This window comes from Hetaerina americana, unplaced genomic scaffold (genome assembly GCF_022747635.1).
Source record: "Hetaerina americana unplaced genomic scaffold, ioHetAmer1.1.p SCAF_6, whole genome shotgun sequence".
Lineage (NCBI taxonomy): Eukaryota > Metazoa > Arthropoda > Insecta > Odonata > Calopterygidae > Hetaerina > Hetaerina americana.
In genome coordinates this window covers 92,642,697-92,659,563 of record NW_027287205.1, presented here as the reverse complement: position 1 = coordinate 92,659,563, position 16,867 = coordinate 92,642,697, and the positions used below count along the sequence as shown (strand labels likewise).

The window sequence follows — 16,867 nt, the reverse complement described above, 5'->3', positions numbered from 1 at the left end:
CCAAGGCAGTGACAGTCACCGACCCTCCGTTAATGAGGGTCAACCGTTGCAAACAACCACCCCCCTTTGTACCGTCTGCATCCATTAGTTCCCCCTCACTTTCCCTTTCCCTTCACCCACCAATGATTGCTACCACCCCTCTCCCTGACTTCCCCTACCTGGCTCCTGGCTATATAAGTTGAATAATTTTGTTATGTTGTACCTGAAGATGATGCGCAGCATCGAAACCATGGTCGTGTTATATTAAAAAAGTGTGTGGAAGTGCAAAGTTGTTTTTTCTCTTTCTTTCACCTCACCATGAAAGAATTCCACCAAGTTAAGCCTGAAACTGTTAGATTCATCAAGGATTTAGGGACTTATGGAAAGACAGGTTGGATACTCTGGACAAGAGAAGGTTTATAAAAATTTCACTGTGATGATTTGGGGGAAAGGGATATGATTCTTAGGCAGAAGCTGGCTTGAAATTATATGAGGCGTAGTGAAGGGGTCTGGAAACTCGCTGGAGTGATGGTTGGGAATCCAAAAATGCCTTCCACCAGAGATTCTGGCAGGAATACAATACATCTGCAAGGATTGTCATGTGGGTTACTCTGAGTATGGGGGTGAGAGGCCCTTGTTCAAAAGGAAGGTTATATTTGGGCTAAGGGATGTGGAAGAAAGGTTAACCACGTGGCTTTTGATGTCTATGCCCTTGCCTGGCTGTATAGGGATGCTGGATAAGGAGGGTTTAGAGCATGGGAGTCTCTGGACAGAAGGCCCTTGAGGGTTCAGTAGAGGTAGATTATATATGGAAGTAAGGTCTCGTATAATGAGGTGTAAAGGTGGGGGAGGAGGGCAGAGGGTGGCCAGGCATAGTGGTAATTGAAGACCTCGGGAGTGTGACATGCATAGGTTGGAAAGTTTCCTGAGTAATTTTTGACACCGATATTGTAGCAAGCACATGGGCATCCTAAGAGTCACTTTTACTTTGTGTGGGACATGTGGCGCAGCCAGGGAAATGATTATCATCAAGGAGTTTATTGAGCTTTGATACATGGAAATGAGATGATAATACTGATTTTGTATAAAATGACAGAGAAAAAATGAGTGTTGGAATGTTAGTATATTCAAGGACAAAGTTGGGAGGATAAGCTCAAAAGTGGCAATTTGGTATGCAAACCTTTAGGAATAATGCTGAATGTGATTTGCTCAGAAAGAAACTCAGGGTGACTGGTATATTGGGTGAGTTTGAAGGAATATTTTTTGATATGGCATAGCCATGAGACGATGAGGCCGATGTTATTCATGTTAATATATGTGAAGGGAGATAGGATAGGTGTAAATGTGATAACGGTAATAAGTAAACAGGCGGAGAAAAAAAGGTAACACAGTGGTGAAAGAAAGGATAGAATACATACAGGTGGTTACAACAAACAGTACAGGAACCAAAGAGGCAGCACATTGAGAGAAGATGATGAAGGATGATGAACACAAAACACAGAAATGAATGGACACAGAAATACAAAAAAGACACTAACTTTCAAATTTTTGAACCTTCCAGCCACCTCCTTAGTCTTTCCGAGTTCATCCTCACCCGCAACTCCTTTTCCTTTAACGACAAATTCTTCTTGCAAATCAAGGGCTGTGCCATGGGTAGCAGGTTCAGCCCTTCCTATGCAAACCTCTTTCTTGGTCTCGCAGAGAAGAAATTCCTGTCAAAACAACCACTGAAACCTCTATTGTGGCTAAGATACATCGATGATATCTTCCTCCTCTGGCCACATGGCACCGATTCCCTGAAAGCTTTCATTTCCGACCTCAATGCTTCGTCCTCTATTTCCTTCAGTTCTACAGTTTCCTCCTCCCAAATCACCTTCCTGGATGTAAATGTTACATTAAGAAACCAAACATTTCACACCTCTGTACATATTAAACCCACAAACAAACAGCAATACTTACACTACAATAGTTGCCACCCATATCACACAAAACGCTCCATTCCTTACTCCCTATCCACAAGAGGACACAGAATTTGTAGTGACCCTGATTCCCTTGATTATTTCCTTTCAAGTCTACACTCTTCCCTCCTCAAAAGAGGTTATCCCGAATCCCTCCTGAACAAAAGAATCCGAAAACATACGTACACTCCCAAACCTTCCTCCACCGCGGAACCCCACCCTCTCTCAATTTGCACAACATACTTCCCGGGCTTAGAATCTATACGATCAATCCTGAAAGACCTCTACCCTATCCTAAAAAATCATAATGCCACCGCCAACCTTTTTCCCAAATGCCCCTCAGTTACTTTCAAACGCCCCGCCAACCTATCCGATCTCCTCAAATCAACAAATCCACTCCTTAAATCCCCAACCCGTCCTAAAACCACTCCAACGCCATGCAATAAACCCAGATGTAAAACATGCCCTATTTTCAAAACCAAAATCCCATCCCTCTCCCACCCGCTTTTTAACTCTCTCCCACCAATTCCCTCCTCTACTTGCACTTCTAGCAATGTAGTGTACCTTCTGAAGTGCCAACTTTGCCCTGCCTATTATATTGGGCAAACCACCACACCCCTCAATATCAGAATCAACAACCACCGAGCCTCATGCAAAAACTCTTCCTTAATTGACATGCTCCCTATCCCCAAACACGCCTCCGAACACAACACTCCCTTTGATAAATGCTATAGTGTTTCCATCTTAGCATTCTTCCCACTCTCTGATCCTCCACTGAAACTTTAAACATTAGAGCAAGGTCTGGTACCCAAGAAATCACATAGGTTTACATACAAACATCAACATTCAAGCACAAAAACCTGCCATATGGCAAACAATTATTCATTTACATTGATAAGGAAAAGGGATAGTAACCAATATTAAGGAGAGGTGGAATAGGTAAAAATGTGCAGATAACAAGTACATAAAATATTTTGATGACCATGACTTGACATGACATAGGATCTTTTGACTTGCAGTTGATATAACCACTTAATTGATATAAAAATGTATTTTAAAGTGAAATTTACTTAAGGGATATTTATGCAACCAAGTGCCTAGATTCTTTTGTGCAAGAGATAGCATTAGGGAGTAGTTTCACTTACCAATGTAGAAATGGATAGCAGACCAGAGAAAACAACAGTAGGTTAGCAACCATACATCATAGAAAAGGATAAGAACAGTGTACTCCATAGCAAACAGGCAGATGAAAGAGACCCGCCACATTGGGGTTTTTGTCCTTTACATGGTTTTTTGTATTTGAATGAGTAACACCATGTACATCAGTCAAGTTCCGTCTACACAATACTCCTAGCCACAGGTCCTTCATTATCACCAACTTCCAGCTCTAGAGCACCATCCCAATGGTCCTCCAGTCTCCTTACGGTACTAACTTGTCTCCATGCAACTTTTTTACCTATCGAAAATACAAAAACAATAGGAGATATCACTAAGAACATGTAGACATAATAAGTTAAGAAGGGACGTGAAAACTAAAAAGCCTACCTGCCTATGACTCCCAGGGGTGCTTTAAACAGTGGAAAAGAAGATTGAAATAAATAAATAGCAATGAAAAGAGAGTACTTCAAACTGGACAAAATTGTGTAGCCCTAATTTGTTTTCTGTTTCCATGTTTTTTAAAGAGACATCTGATAGGAAGCATTTGGGGACTATTGAAAACATCTTAAAGTACAACATTCTTAAAAGAGAATACCGTTAGGGGGAATTTCAGGATGCCTTCCAGGCATGGCTAGCACATCTCCATAAGTGTATTGATGCATGTAAAGAGTACATTAGAAAGCCTACAAGTACCTGGCCTGACCTTGAGGTGAAAGTTTTTGTAATAGCAGAATTTTTGCATCATTTCATAGCCATGAATGAAACATGGGTCAATTACTTCACACCTGAGGCAAAAGAACAATCAAAACAATGGATTCAAAATTCCATTACTAGATGGAACTTCAGAACTAGCTCCAAAGATGAGAAAGACAATTTCATTTGCAGGCAAGGTCATGGCATTGGTTTTATTGGGTACACATGAGATAATTTTCATTGGCTATCTTGGGAAAGGAAAAAATATGAGCTTGAGTATTATGCAGACTTATTATAATGTTTGAACAAAGAAGACAAGTTAAAGCAGCTGCATTTGGCTAAGAAGAAAGTGTCGTTTCATAAAGACAAAGCGCTAGTTCACAAATCTGGTATTGCAATGGTCAAAATTAAACAATTTTAGTTTAAGTCTATATCTCACGCACCTGATTTGCCAGATTTTGCCTCCTTGGATTATTTTCTGTTGACAAGCTTAAAAAATGGGTTGGTGGTCAAAGATTTTCCAACTGTGAACAAGTGATGTCAGCAGTTAATGGCTTGTTAGAGGAACATGCCAGTCCTTGATATAAAAAGAGCATCCAACATATAGAACACTGCTGGGAAAAGTATAGAGCTGACATGAGATTATGTACAAAAACAAACACTTTTTATTCATAATTGTTGTGTTTTCTTTGTCCAGTAAAGTATTTCTGGGATTAGCCTTGTATTCTGAAGAATTTTAAGAATTTGCACAAGGTAGGTGAAAAATTTAATTTACTAGAGAAATAAATAAAATCGTGTGCATTCCTTTCAAAAAGAATCATGTACATTCGAAGTCTTCAGCGTTTACATTTTGGAAATCTAAAATCACATAAGTAAAATAAAAACCCGTGCATATTTTTAAATTCCAATTAAATGAGAAATTTACTGGAAAGACAAATTTGTGTTTTTACTTCAATGATACTAGAATGGATAATTTTGAAATGTGGGTTTGGAGATGGTGAAGCAAACAGAAAGGAAAAAAATGAGGCGGTGCCAATGATATAGGGATAGGGGCCAGCTGGGAGATATCAAAAAGAAGCAGCAATGGTTGATTTAGGGTGCTACTCCATCAAATGGTGTTACTTCGAAGCACCTGCAAAATGGCATGCTAGCAGACAATACCCTGACAAAATAACTGTCCTTATATCAAAATGCATGTTCAAAAGAGTGAATAAAAAGTTACTCAAAGGAATTGAGATGGCATTTACAAATTTCCAACCAAAAAAGTACTTCGGCATTTTAATTTTGCATATACTGGAGTCATATCCACAAACAGTTCTGCATCACCTAAGTAGAAGCACTGAGGGCAGTGAAAGAGATTTGGATGAAAGAAAGGAAAAATTTATCAATCCTGAGCTCTTTACCTTGTTTCTGTGACAGACCCACTCTGAGGCATCCTCCTTCCAGAGGAATGACAACATCACAGTCTTCCTTAATGTCCACTTCCTCATTAAAGGACAAGTGTAATTCATCATCTTGTGAATGGTTCTGAAAGTTCACAGACAAACATTACAGGCATAAAGCATACTCATGCAAAACATTCATCAAATGCCCACCCAACTATCATACATTCAATTAAAAATTAACCATAGATGGATGATTAATATTTAAATCTTAAAAATTTTTGCATTTACTCAAATAAAACAAAATGTTTCCATAACTACCTCCAAAATATTTCTCCTCATGAAATGAACATTAATACAGTCACCATTAACTGATGTTAAAATTGCCTACATTTTAAACTCAAGTTTACAGGCACTGAGGTATAACACAGGTCAAGGATAAGAAGTAAATGAAAATATGTATTTCAATAGAATTTACTTGATCAACAAAAATATTTACATTCTTCTATTAACTAATACAATCAGAAAAATAGGATCTGCAGACCTACTGTACTTCCTAAACTTTTAAAAACAAACAGAATTATCTCTCGTGATAAATTATCTATATAGAACTGAAATTAGAATTTCAATGTTTTCATTTTGTCCTTCTGAAAGAGTGAGTCTTTTCACTAACATTTAATATGACTGTGATTGATCACAATGATCGCCGTAACGAGAATATGTACATTCTACATGTCAGTTAAAGAAAAGGCAACGAAATATTAATTTTGGGCCAAATATGTCCTCGATACTGATATGGTAGATTTAAATGGGTACAATTGACCTCCTCTTGATTGGTTATCCCGTCTTCCCTAGCAGGACTGCACCCCTTTTGGATGCGATATTAGAAAACAGACTAACACTCGGCACATCGAAGCTTAAATAGTCGGAATTCCGTAAGCTTGTCCATGCAGCTAGAACACACCAACCAGGGGTAGTTTGCATCCTCCAAAACCTAATCACATACTTATAAAACAGTTGTTAACCACAGATAGGGAAACTTCTTTCTCCCAAATTAGAATATAGTTCTGCAGAACAGTGTACGGAATATAGAGACCACGCGACTTAATCATTTAACAGAGGATTTCCTACCAACATAATTTAAAATCAATATCACAAAGACAACATAACTTACTTTAACATCTATTAAATCCTCGATAGACTTTCCAGCATGAATTGTAATTTACTATTCTTGCCGAAAACATTCATCAACAGACCACGACTGCCAAAACACAATCTGCAGACAGGCAAATCAAATTCGGCTTCGTCGCACATCCTGATCGTTTTAAAGTACTCCGAATGATTATATTGAACAAAAATAAAGGTAAATATATAATGACATCTCAAACAATTCACTTGCATTAAAAGTTTCTCACACGCATAACAACCAACATAGAGCAAATCACGTGCATTTCATTTTTCATCTGTTTCTATCAATACAAACGGTCTTTTGAAATTCAATGAATTGAAACGAAAGGAGATCTTCCTCGACCGAATCACACATTTATCGGAATAAATAGAGTTAATATCGCAACTACGTATGTGAAATCACATTAACGTGTTAATAAGCTGATGAAGTGTCAAACGCATCCTTTCGTAAGAAATTGGCATCGAAATAATGAATGCAAACGTTAATGTTCCGTTCAATCGATTGAATGATCCGAGTCAAAAGATTCACAAGCATTGCTTACGATTACAACATTGAAGAATGACTATTAATTTACGCATGCATTAGTTGTCGTAGCTCTAGAGGAATGTATGAATATTAAAAATGCCATCGTGCCGTGTTTCCTTCAGTTCTTTACTCAATACACGTCAAAATAATTCTTTGAACGTTGACTCGGACCTGGTTTGTACCGTTGACCCGGGACCTGGATCTGGTTTACTGTTTTTAAATAAGTTTTAAACTTGTTCATGGTAATGTATATATAATAAATAAAATTAATATTTATTCAATAATATAGTATCATAAAATAAATAAACTCTTTAAAGTCGATGCGTGTGTGGAAGTATATTTCAACATATTTGAATGACTTAAAGTTAACATAAATGATTTGTCTATTCGTTGGTAAAATTATTTACCTTCATTATGGCTATGAACATACTTATTGCTGTAAATTGTGAACCTTTTTAGGGTCCCATCATATTGCTGAGCATATGTAAAGAAGCTGATTGATTTACTAAGCTAACAAATGTTTTCAGTTCTTCCGCGAAATAAGCACAATTGCTTTCACCTAAATACTCCATAATATATATAAATGTACAAAAATCGATCTCACAGGTTGCTGACGTTGTGGCCAAATTCAAAAATAACTGTCAAGTCAGTGATCTCTTGTAAGTGCAGTTTCTGTTAGAAGCAAGTTACACACTTTAGCCTTTTTCAAACCTATTCTCATTGGAGAAGTGAATAGAATAGCAGTAAAGTAGATTCCAGAACATTTACCAAATAATGTATAGCTATGATAGCCACAACCTCTTTAAATGAATAGTTATTCTTCCACCGTTACTATTGTAAATCTATTGACCAGGATCTTCGCAAAGAATGAATGGGAAATGAACGAATTGACTAATTTTTTTTCGTTGTCATTTAAAGTTCTAAGGACACCTGTGATAATCCATCAGCTCATATCGATTTACAAAAAGAATGATTCCGTCTTTTAATTACTTTCTTACTGGATTAGATGTGATTGTCCGGGTGGAATCCAACTAAATGTATAATGTACGGGAATGAGAGATGAGTCGGTCTTTTTTATTGATACTTCTGCTGTTGCCCATGAACTGCCGTTATGAAGAAAACAAAAGAAGAATGAAGAGCCACTCAAAATAGTCGTAATTCTTGTGATGTGTTGTGAGAGTAAATAAACTTCTTCATGTAGTACATGAAAGAGATCTTAATATTTGACATTATATTGTCCATCCAATCATCCGGCGCAATCTTAAACGTTCAGGATGTGTGATACGATAGATTTCGTGGTTTGCAGGTTGTCTTTAAACAGTGGAGGACTATTTATAAATATTTTTGATGAGAATAATAAATCGGAATATATGTTGGGAAAAACTATTTAAGAGGATATATTTATATTAAGAGGATTTAATAGATGTAAAAGTAAGTGCATTTTACGTGTGTTGCCCTTTCCAAAATGTTTTTTTAAGATTAATGGTGAAATTTATAAGCAATTGCTTTTAGATTACGCACGGTATTGGAAAAAGGTATTGATAGTAATAGTGATAAGAAGGCAAGAAGAGGTTTGAGCGTTCTGATGTTAATAACCGTTTTATACATATGTAATGAGGTTGTGGAGGATGCAAACTATCACTGGTTGGTGTGTGGTAACCAAATGGAGAAGCTTACGGAATTCCGACTATTTAAGCGTCAATGTGCCGAGCGTTAGTTTGTTTTCTACAATCGCATCCATAAGGGGTGCAATCCTACAACGAAAGAGATAATACAAAAAATTACAAGAAATAATTTCATTCTTTATGTGATATATACTTTTCCCGTGCATTTATTATTTGTATAAGCTTAGGAAATGTTCTTTTTACTCCAAAATATTATAACAATCATTTGTTTTAAAAACTTAACGATCTACGTCGACACACGTGGAAAAATTATGCAAGACTAAATAGAACCTCATTATTATATGATTTGCTATATTTATGAGTTCATTTACAACCGCAATCTGAGTTCGCTTTACCTCAACGATCTTCCTTGTTGTTTGCTCAATGAATACAGTTACATTCCAAACAATAGTGTACTACCACATTAAATGATGACAAAGTTTTGATTCCTCATTTGTCAGGCAGATTTTGAAGCACCTGTGATTGCGTTTTAGTACGTACATTGTCAAGCCAAAAATTAGGTGCTCATTGGTTGTGTATGTTGGTTGAAATAGATGATCGGCAAAGGAAATTATTTCAACAGTATTCAGAAACGATTCTTAGATATTATTCTATGAACCCATACACTAGAGCAAAAAGTAACTGCCCAGGTAATTATCGGCAATGTATATTTTTTACATAGCTACATCTGTGTAATTAATTACCATACGGGCATTACTTTTTTAATTATTTCACGGAGATTATTACATAAATCCTTGTATGCTTGGAAGAGTTTAGACAAAAGGACCTTAAGAGATGAAAGAAGACAATAACCACCTTAAGTGCTCTAACATCACACTCTTGTCCATCTCTCAAAGGATGCTGAGGCAACTTTTAATTTAAGTGAATTAGAATGCTAAGGATTGATTGTTATTAAAAAAAACGTTCTTTTAACAATTGCCTCACACTAACCTGATGCCATAATAAAAATTTTAAAATCTTGTAGAAACAGCTTTTGTTCACTGCAATTATTCTCTTGTTTTATGTTATTTTTATACATGTGTCTATCATGATAATACTAATTTCAGAAAAAACTCTTTCATCCCTTGAAAATTAATTTAATAAACTTTCATATGGTTTTATTTCAATCATTAACTCTCGCAATGATTTCTTGAAATGTTACACTTTTTGGATGACACATGCATAAATCAATTATAATGTCTACGAGGTCCCTATGCCGAAATTTTCGGCCATTTTGAATGTTCCGTTAATTTTTTACATTTGTTTGTTGGGACATGTTTTGCCTGTTCCAATAAATGGATCAAAATATTTGTATCAAATTTAGAGTAAAAACAAAATTAAGTGTGCGGACGCATTCCAGATGTTGACTCTGGCATATGGAGAAGCTACCTTTGACCGAAGCAACGTTTATTGGCGGTACAAAATGTTCTCAGAGGGCCAAGAAGATGTGAATGGCAAAGAGCATGCTGGATGCCGGAGGATGTCAAAAACATACGAAAACATTAATGAGGTGAAGAAAATAGTATTGGCCAATCATTGAATCACCATTAGAGTAGTTGAGCTGAGGACCTAAACATATCAACTGACTCGTGCCATTTGATTTTACCTATTATTTGACATGAAAAGGGATGCCACAAAATTTTTCAATGTTGACCGTAATGAAAAACAGTAATGCATTAACTTGGCTGATGAGGTGTTAGACTCTCTCCACAATGTCCCAAAATTTCTCCAGAGGATCATAACAGGTGACGAATCATGGGTGTATGGTTATGATGTGGAAACTAAACCTCATTCATCCCAATAAAAACTGCAGCATGAACGAAGACCAAAGAAAGTGCGCCATGTTCAGTCGACTGTTCAGGTTTTGCTTACAGTTTTCTTCGATTGCAGGGGCATGGCACATAATGAGTTCTTGCCATAGGTTAAAAAGGTAAATGAGGCATATTGTCGGCAAGTAATGTGCAATTTGGGCAAAGCAATCTGCCACAAACACCCTGAATTGGATTTTGCACCATGACAACACCCCTGCTAACACATCTTTATTTGAGCACAAATTTTGAGCCAAAATCAATGCTATAATGTTGCCCCAGCCACTGTGTTCCCCAAACCTGGCCCCAAGTGACTTTCTGGTTTCCAAAATTGAAGCGGCCCATGAAAGGATGACGCTTTAGTACAATTGATGAGATAAAGACTGCATCAGAGGAGGAGCTGAACAAAAAATGATTTGTTAAGATGCTTCGAGGATTGGAAAAAATGAAGGGGAAAGTATATAATATCTAATGGGGAATACTTGGAAGAGGTCAAAGTAGATATCCATAAATAAATAATGTTTGAAAAAACATTAAAGTTGTCCTACTTTTGGAACAGACCTTGGATAGTATACATCTTCTGTGCATGATGGTGCATAACACATGTTTATTCAGTAACTTAAATATTGTGGCTTGCCATAAGTGAAGTAAAATATCTGATGGTTAACCACGGCCTAAAAATTGTATTTTTCCATATTGGTAATTAAGAGGCATTGAAGCAGTTTGGGATAAACATATGAACTTTCATATAATGTTTCAGAGTGAACAGCTATATATATGTATATATATATATATATATATGAAATTCTAAGGTTTATTTGACACTTGTAAACTTGCCAATAATTCCTTCACTTCTCCATGATACTATTATAAAATGTTAATTATATTTTTGTAAAAAAAGTCATTATTCACCTGTTATGTGTAATTTCATCAAATAAAAAATGAAATAATTTCTTTATAATTGTGTATATCATGACAATAATAAATGCTACCGAAATGATTCCATCCCTTGTGAAATTAAAATTTCATTAACTTTTTCAGGACAATCTTTCAATTCATTATCATTTCTTAAGCAATGATTAGAACTAATTTTTTGCTTATTGGATGTGCTATACATGAATCAACTATGAGGTTTTTATGGCCATGTTAAATTATATGTTACCTATTTATTAAGTGTGAAGTTTAGTGTTAGGATTATGTTAGAATTGTCTCATGGCAGTGTCCAGAAGAGCTATGTAGAAACTATTCTAGGCATTATTGCATAAATTGCTGAAGTTACCTGCCCTCTATTTCCTTGAGGATGAGATGCTGAGTCAGTGCAGTGATCTAAGTGAAAAATGCAAACAATTTCGTACACAAGACATTTAGAGAGGATGTTTTCCCTCTGTCTTGTCAGTTAGTATGGTAAGTGCCAAAGGTGAGCAGAGTTTGGCTCGAGAGTGTTGCTGGAGAAACAATATGAGAATGTTTGGCAGTTCATTGATGACCAGTTGGTTTTTTACAATGCCAGTCAATGTAAGGGGAAACAAAGGGCATTTTTCTTGAATATGCTGCATTTATTTTGGAGTATCTTAAGGTATATCTATATAAGTGCCTTTATATGTCAATACTCGAATACTGCAATGGCATTCTCTAGTTCTTGGTGAACAATTCTGGGGATTATAGTGTTCACGTCATCTTTGAGAACATGGATTTGAATATTAGGAGTTTGAAGTATGCGGTTCTGCATGAAAATAAGGATTGAAATGCTGTAACCTTCTGCAAAAGTTCACAGCATTCCAATGGTTCTGTCCTTCAGGGTAAGGAGACGTTGAGGTATTTCAGTCCAGAGTACTCCCTGTTTATGGAAGCGGGATATATAGGGGTGTTACGGAAAAAGTTTACCTGTCTAGACATTCCAAACTATTACCTCATATTTCTCCTGAAACTCCTCCTACTATTGGAGAAATGTGGTATAGTGAAGAAAATTAGGGAAGTTGCTTGAAATGGATGGGTATGAATACAGAGGCATTTTGCCAAAACAGATGAAATCAACTTCCACTCACTGCTTTGAATGCTGTTTTGTTTCTAGCTTTCAGGGTTTGACCCATGGCTCATCCTTGGTGAAAAATCGTAGCCCAAAATGGATTGGTTTCTTTTAAATTGGTGGAAACATTGATGTAAAAATTGTTTGCACATTTGCTTGTAACTGGCTTTCAGAAAATGCAGCATCCACCTTACCAAGAGCTAACACATCCCTGATTTTAGTTCTAGTCACCTTTTCTAATGTCTCCTTGGCTATCGCTAGCACCTTCAATTGCCTATTGTCCAACAATATTTTGCACCTTTTTGATATTTTTCTGTGGCGGCACTTTTTGTCCATCCTTTACCTGGGTCATCTCCGAGGGATATCAGACAATGCCTTAATTTAGCTTCCCACTTTTCAACAATTGATGTTGAAGGAGCAGAGTCCCTGTACACTTGTTAACTTTAGATTAATTTCCTTAAGGATTGATGCATCTAAAACAATGAATTCTATGACCAAAATAAATTTGAGTTTTTCTGTTTGAACAAGAAATGTAAAAGACTTGTACTTTATTCAAATTTATAAAGGAACAACTTGAGAGAACAAGTTGAAATTTGTCTTAAAAATTCATGATTCATGTACCCAAAGAGAAATCATAAATTTTTCTCTGATTAGAATATCATCTGTGTCAGGTTGAGAACTTTACACCATACCCTCTTATAGTATACTCTTAGGAGATTCTTTTTCTTAATGAGGATTTTCCTAATTAAAGCAACAAGATTCCTCCACCATCATTGAAAAATGCTCATGGAAATGGCATCATTGGAAATCATATGAAATAGTATTTAGCAGAATAATGAAAAAGGTAGGATGGTCAATGTCATGCCAAGAGGTACCAAATCAAGATATATTTACCTACCTATACATTTTTATTGGTATCATCAGAAACCTGAAAAAAGTCACCTCACATTAATAATCCCATCTCTTGTTCAGCATGCTCTAGGTAATATTTAGTCTATTCTGTAAATGAGAAAAGAATCTTTCTATGATTAATATTTATAAGACAATTGTCTGGAAGTCATAGAATCAATAATTAGGTGAAAAAAAGCACAAGCACAATGAGGAGACATCAGTTGTCCCATTAGCAGCAGTGCTTCCCATTCAAGAACTCAAACACTTATCATAACATCTATTTTCATCTTTTCAACAAAACAATCAGAAAATGCTTTTTTATACAGCGTCTTCAAAATAAAATAGTATTATGGACAAGAGATTTTGAAAAGAATCAAAATATGAAGCCCTGATGACCACAATTCCAAATGACTTTGTCAATTATGTGGGTTATAGAAATTGAGGGGAGCTGGGAGAAGTATTAGGTCCCAAAATTGGTATGAACTTCAAAGGAAACAAATTCAAAGCCTGCTAATTGCTTCATTAAAGGCTATTTCTCTCTTTAAAAAATAATTGCATCATTGGACAATAAGTTGTAAGTCTTTATTGGATCAGTTAAATACAGCAAAATAATGTGAAACTTATCAGATGTTAATTGAGCCAAATGTTGATGCAGAGCTCCAATGGGAGAAGCCTAGCAATAGCAGGAGGAATATGTACAAAAATGGAATCATCAATACTGGAAATCCATACATCAAATTCAGCGAAGTGCCATAAGTGATAAAGAAAAAAAACTATAAAAAAATTTTATATAATTTTTTATAAAAATATATATATATATATATTTTTTTTTTAAGGTTATCTACCGGTTAAGGTAGGTTTTTGGATGGACACAACTACCAAACAAATATTTTCTTACTCCTAACAAAACACAAAATCCATCATCCTACTCTATATCAGGTCCCTCTTCATCTCTGAGTACTTTCTTCCTCCCTTCATCCCGTCCAACATCCCTATCCTGTTCTTTCCCTTTCCTCTTTTGCCCAACATTCTACCCTCTATCACAGTCTTCAACATCCCACTTCCGGTCAACACCCCCTTCATCCACTTTTCCTGCCTCCATAGGATTGCTCCCAACAAACCCCTCTCTTTGCCCACCATACCAAGTACTTCCTCATTTGTTTTCTTCTCTGTCCATTTCACCTTCTCCATTCTTCTCCACACCCACATTTCTAAAGCCTCCAATCTACGTCTATCCTCCTGCTTCAATGACCACGTTTCCGCACCGTACATAGCTACACTCCATATCAAAGTTTTTACGAGTCTTTTCTTAACATCCTTACTCAAAGTATAGGCATTACCTATCTTACAAATTGACTTATCTGTATAATACTGGGCATATCACCTATGATCTGAAGAAACTTACAGATCACAATATTTACTTACATGAATACACCCTCTGTATCATTGAGCAGTGATTCAATGCTGTTGTATTTTCCATAGACAAAGAATTATACATTTATTGTCATAATAATGTCATTTGGTCAAAAATAATCAATCGATATCCATTAAAACCTCACTGTAGCATTAAGGTTTGGTAAATAGCATTATATTAAATGCATGACAAATAAACATCTGTTCTCCTTGTAATAATTATGAATTGAAGAATGAAGCATTAGCCATAGTAGCAGAAATATCACAGATCCTATTTCTTCCTTATATCAAGAGAAATTCCTTCCTGAATCTCCATATTGTGGTCTACTACCCTCTTGCTAGCCGGAATTTCAAAACCATCCTGCTCATCAACATCTATATCTTCTGTCTTTACTGGGACCTGCACATAATTCTTAAAAATGATAAACAATTAAAAAACAACAAAAAATATATGACTAGCAATTGGAATTGAAGTTGAATGCATTATTAAAAACATTTTTTACCATATAAAAATCAAAGTGATAGATAAATGCAATTTAAAATTAAACAGCAGTGATTTTGTACTAATAACTGACAGGGTGCAGTGCTTACGTCTGGACAAAGTTCAATTGAAATTTCCAGCCCCATTGTACTTTCACTGGAGGTCACAATTATCATTCTTTAAAGCTGCAGGCATTTCATAATAATTCATGACCTCAAAATGGCCGAGATATTACATATGTGTGCAGAATAAAATCACAGCACTGCTATTATCAAAAGTATTTGTAAAAAAACATTCGCCCAGGGAAATAGGGCAATTCTTTGGGTACCCTAGATCAAATTTTTATGATATTGTGGCTACGATAATGCTTAGGAGATTTCTGGGAAAGGTTTCTCTAACTAAGAGAGGAAACATCATTCAAGGAAATAGATATCACAAGCTATAACAGTCATCAAGAAGGCTCAGACACTGATTTCAGAGGACTGGGGGCAATTACTGAAGAAATTGGCATCAGAATTTAATGTTCCAGAGCAAAATATGCATTAGATGGCAGAGAAGGACTTACAATAAGAGTCGTACCCAATTAAAAGGAGCAACAGATGCTGTCTGAGGCTGCCAGAACAAAGCAGAGCGCTAACTGCATCCTGCTATTTTATTCACTGAAAAATCAAACTGCTGGGAAAATCAGATTCTATTCTGATGAAAACATTTTCACTGTTGATGCAAAGAACTACTAGATAAAATGATCGCCTGCTGGCCTAGGACACCAAGGATATCCCAATTGCTGCTCAAACAAAATTTCTGGCTAGTGCTCGGACCCTAGCTATTGTGTCCAGTGCGGGTGATATCATCTCACCACATTTCTTTGAAAAGGGACAAACAATCACAAAAGAAGTCTATCTGCAAATTTTGAAGAATGTGCTGAATATGTGGATAATAACTGTGGTCATGGGGAGAAAAATGTCTTTCAACAGGATAGTGCACCAACTCATATGAGTAATTTTGTCCAAAAATGGCTTTCAGCTAATATTGACATGCTCTGGACAGAGGAGTTGTGGCCTATGAATAGCCCGGACTTGAACCTCCTTGACTATTATGTTTGCAGCATAGTTGAAAGAGTTATCAATAAGATGAAGATCCCTAATGTTACATCTCTAAGCACCGCTATCATAGCAGCATTTGCAAATATGGACAGCACTGTTTTAAAGAGTGAGTGTGATCAATTCAGGAGAAGATTGGAGATGAACATTGCAGCTAAAGGGGATAATTACATTGAGTAATGCTACTCTTGACTGATATCATTACTTGTAAGTAAAAGGATTATAATTTTCATCAGTATTTTCTTAACATATTCACTTTTAAGCAAAAGTTTCATTTGTCCAGATTTAATTGCCATTACATGTATGCCATAAACCATATTTATAATCAAGAAAACATGAAAGGTTTTTGTTCTCATCAAAAAGCTGGAGATTTGATGGTAAACAGTGACCATGTGCACATGTACATGCTCATAAGTCATACCAATTACATACCTGGGGACTGTGGATCCCAGCTGCTCTCCATGCAGCTAGTATTAGTCCCCATTAGTTGGGCGCCAATTGTTGTGTTGGTAGCGTCCGGGGTCGGCTGTGCAACCTGCCCCGAATCGCGAGAGCAAGTGATCATGACCTCGTGAGGGTTGGAGATTTAGAGGCGAACAC

At 36.3% G+C, this 16,867-nt stretch overlaps 1 long non-coding RNA gene across 3 annotated transcripts; it reads right to left on the bottom strand.

Moving 5' to 3' along the window:
* Positions 1-315: 315 nt before the first annotated feature.
* LOC139695022 (uncharacterized) lies at positions 316-6,576 on the bottom strand. 3 transcript variants are annotated; one of them, XR_011702257.1, is made up of 6 exons: positions 6,345-6,576; positions 5,994-6,175; positions 5,192-5,315; positions 4,232-4,399; positions 3,483-3,504; positions 316-3,393 (listed from the first exon to the last, which is right to left on the bottom strand). It is a non-coding gene; the product is annotated as an uncharacterized lncRNA (long non-coding RNA). The 3 variants fall into 3 exon arrangements; XR_011702259.1 differs by having other exon boundaries at positions 4,232-4,365; XR_011702258.1 differs by having other exon boundaries at positions 5,994-6,164.
* Between the last annotated feature and the right edge of the window lie 10,291 nt (positions 6,577-16,867).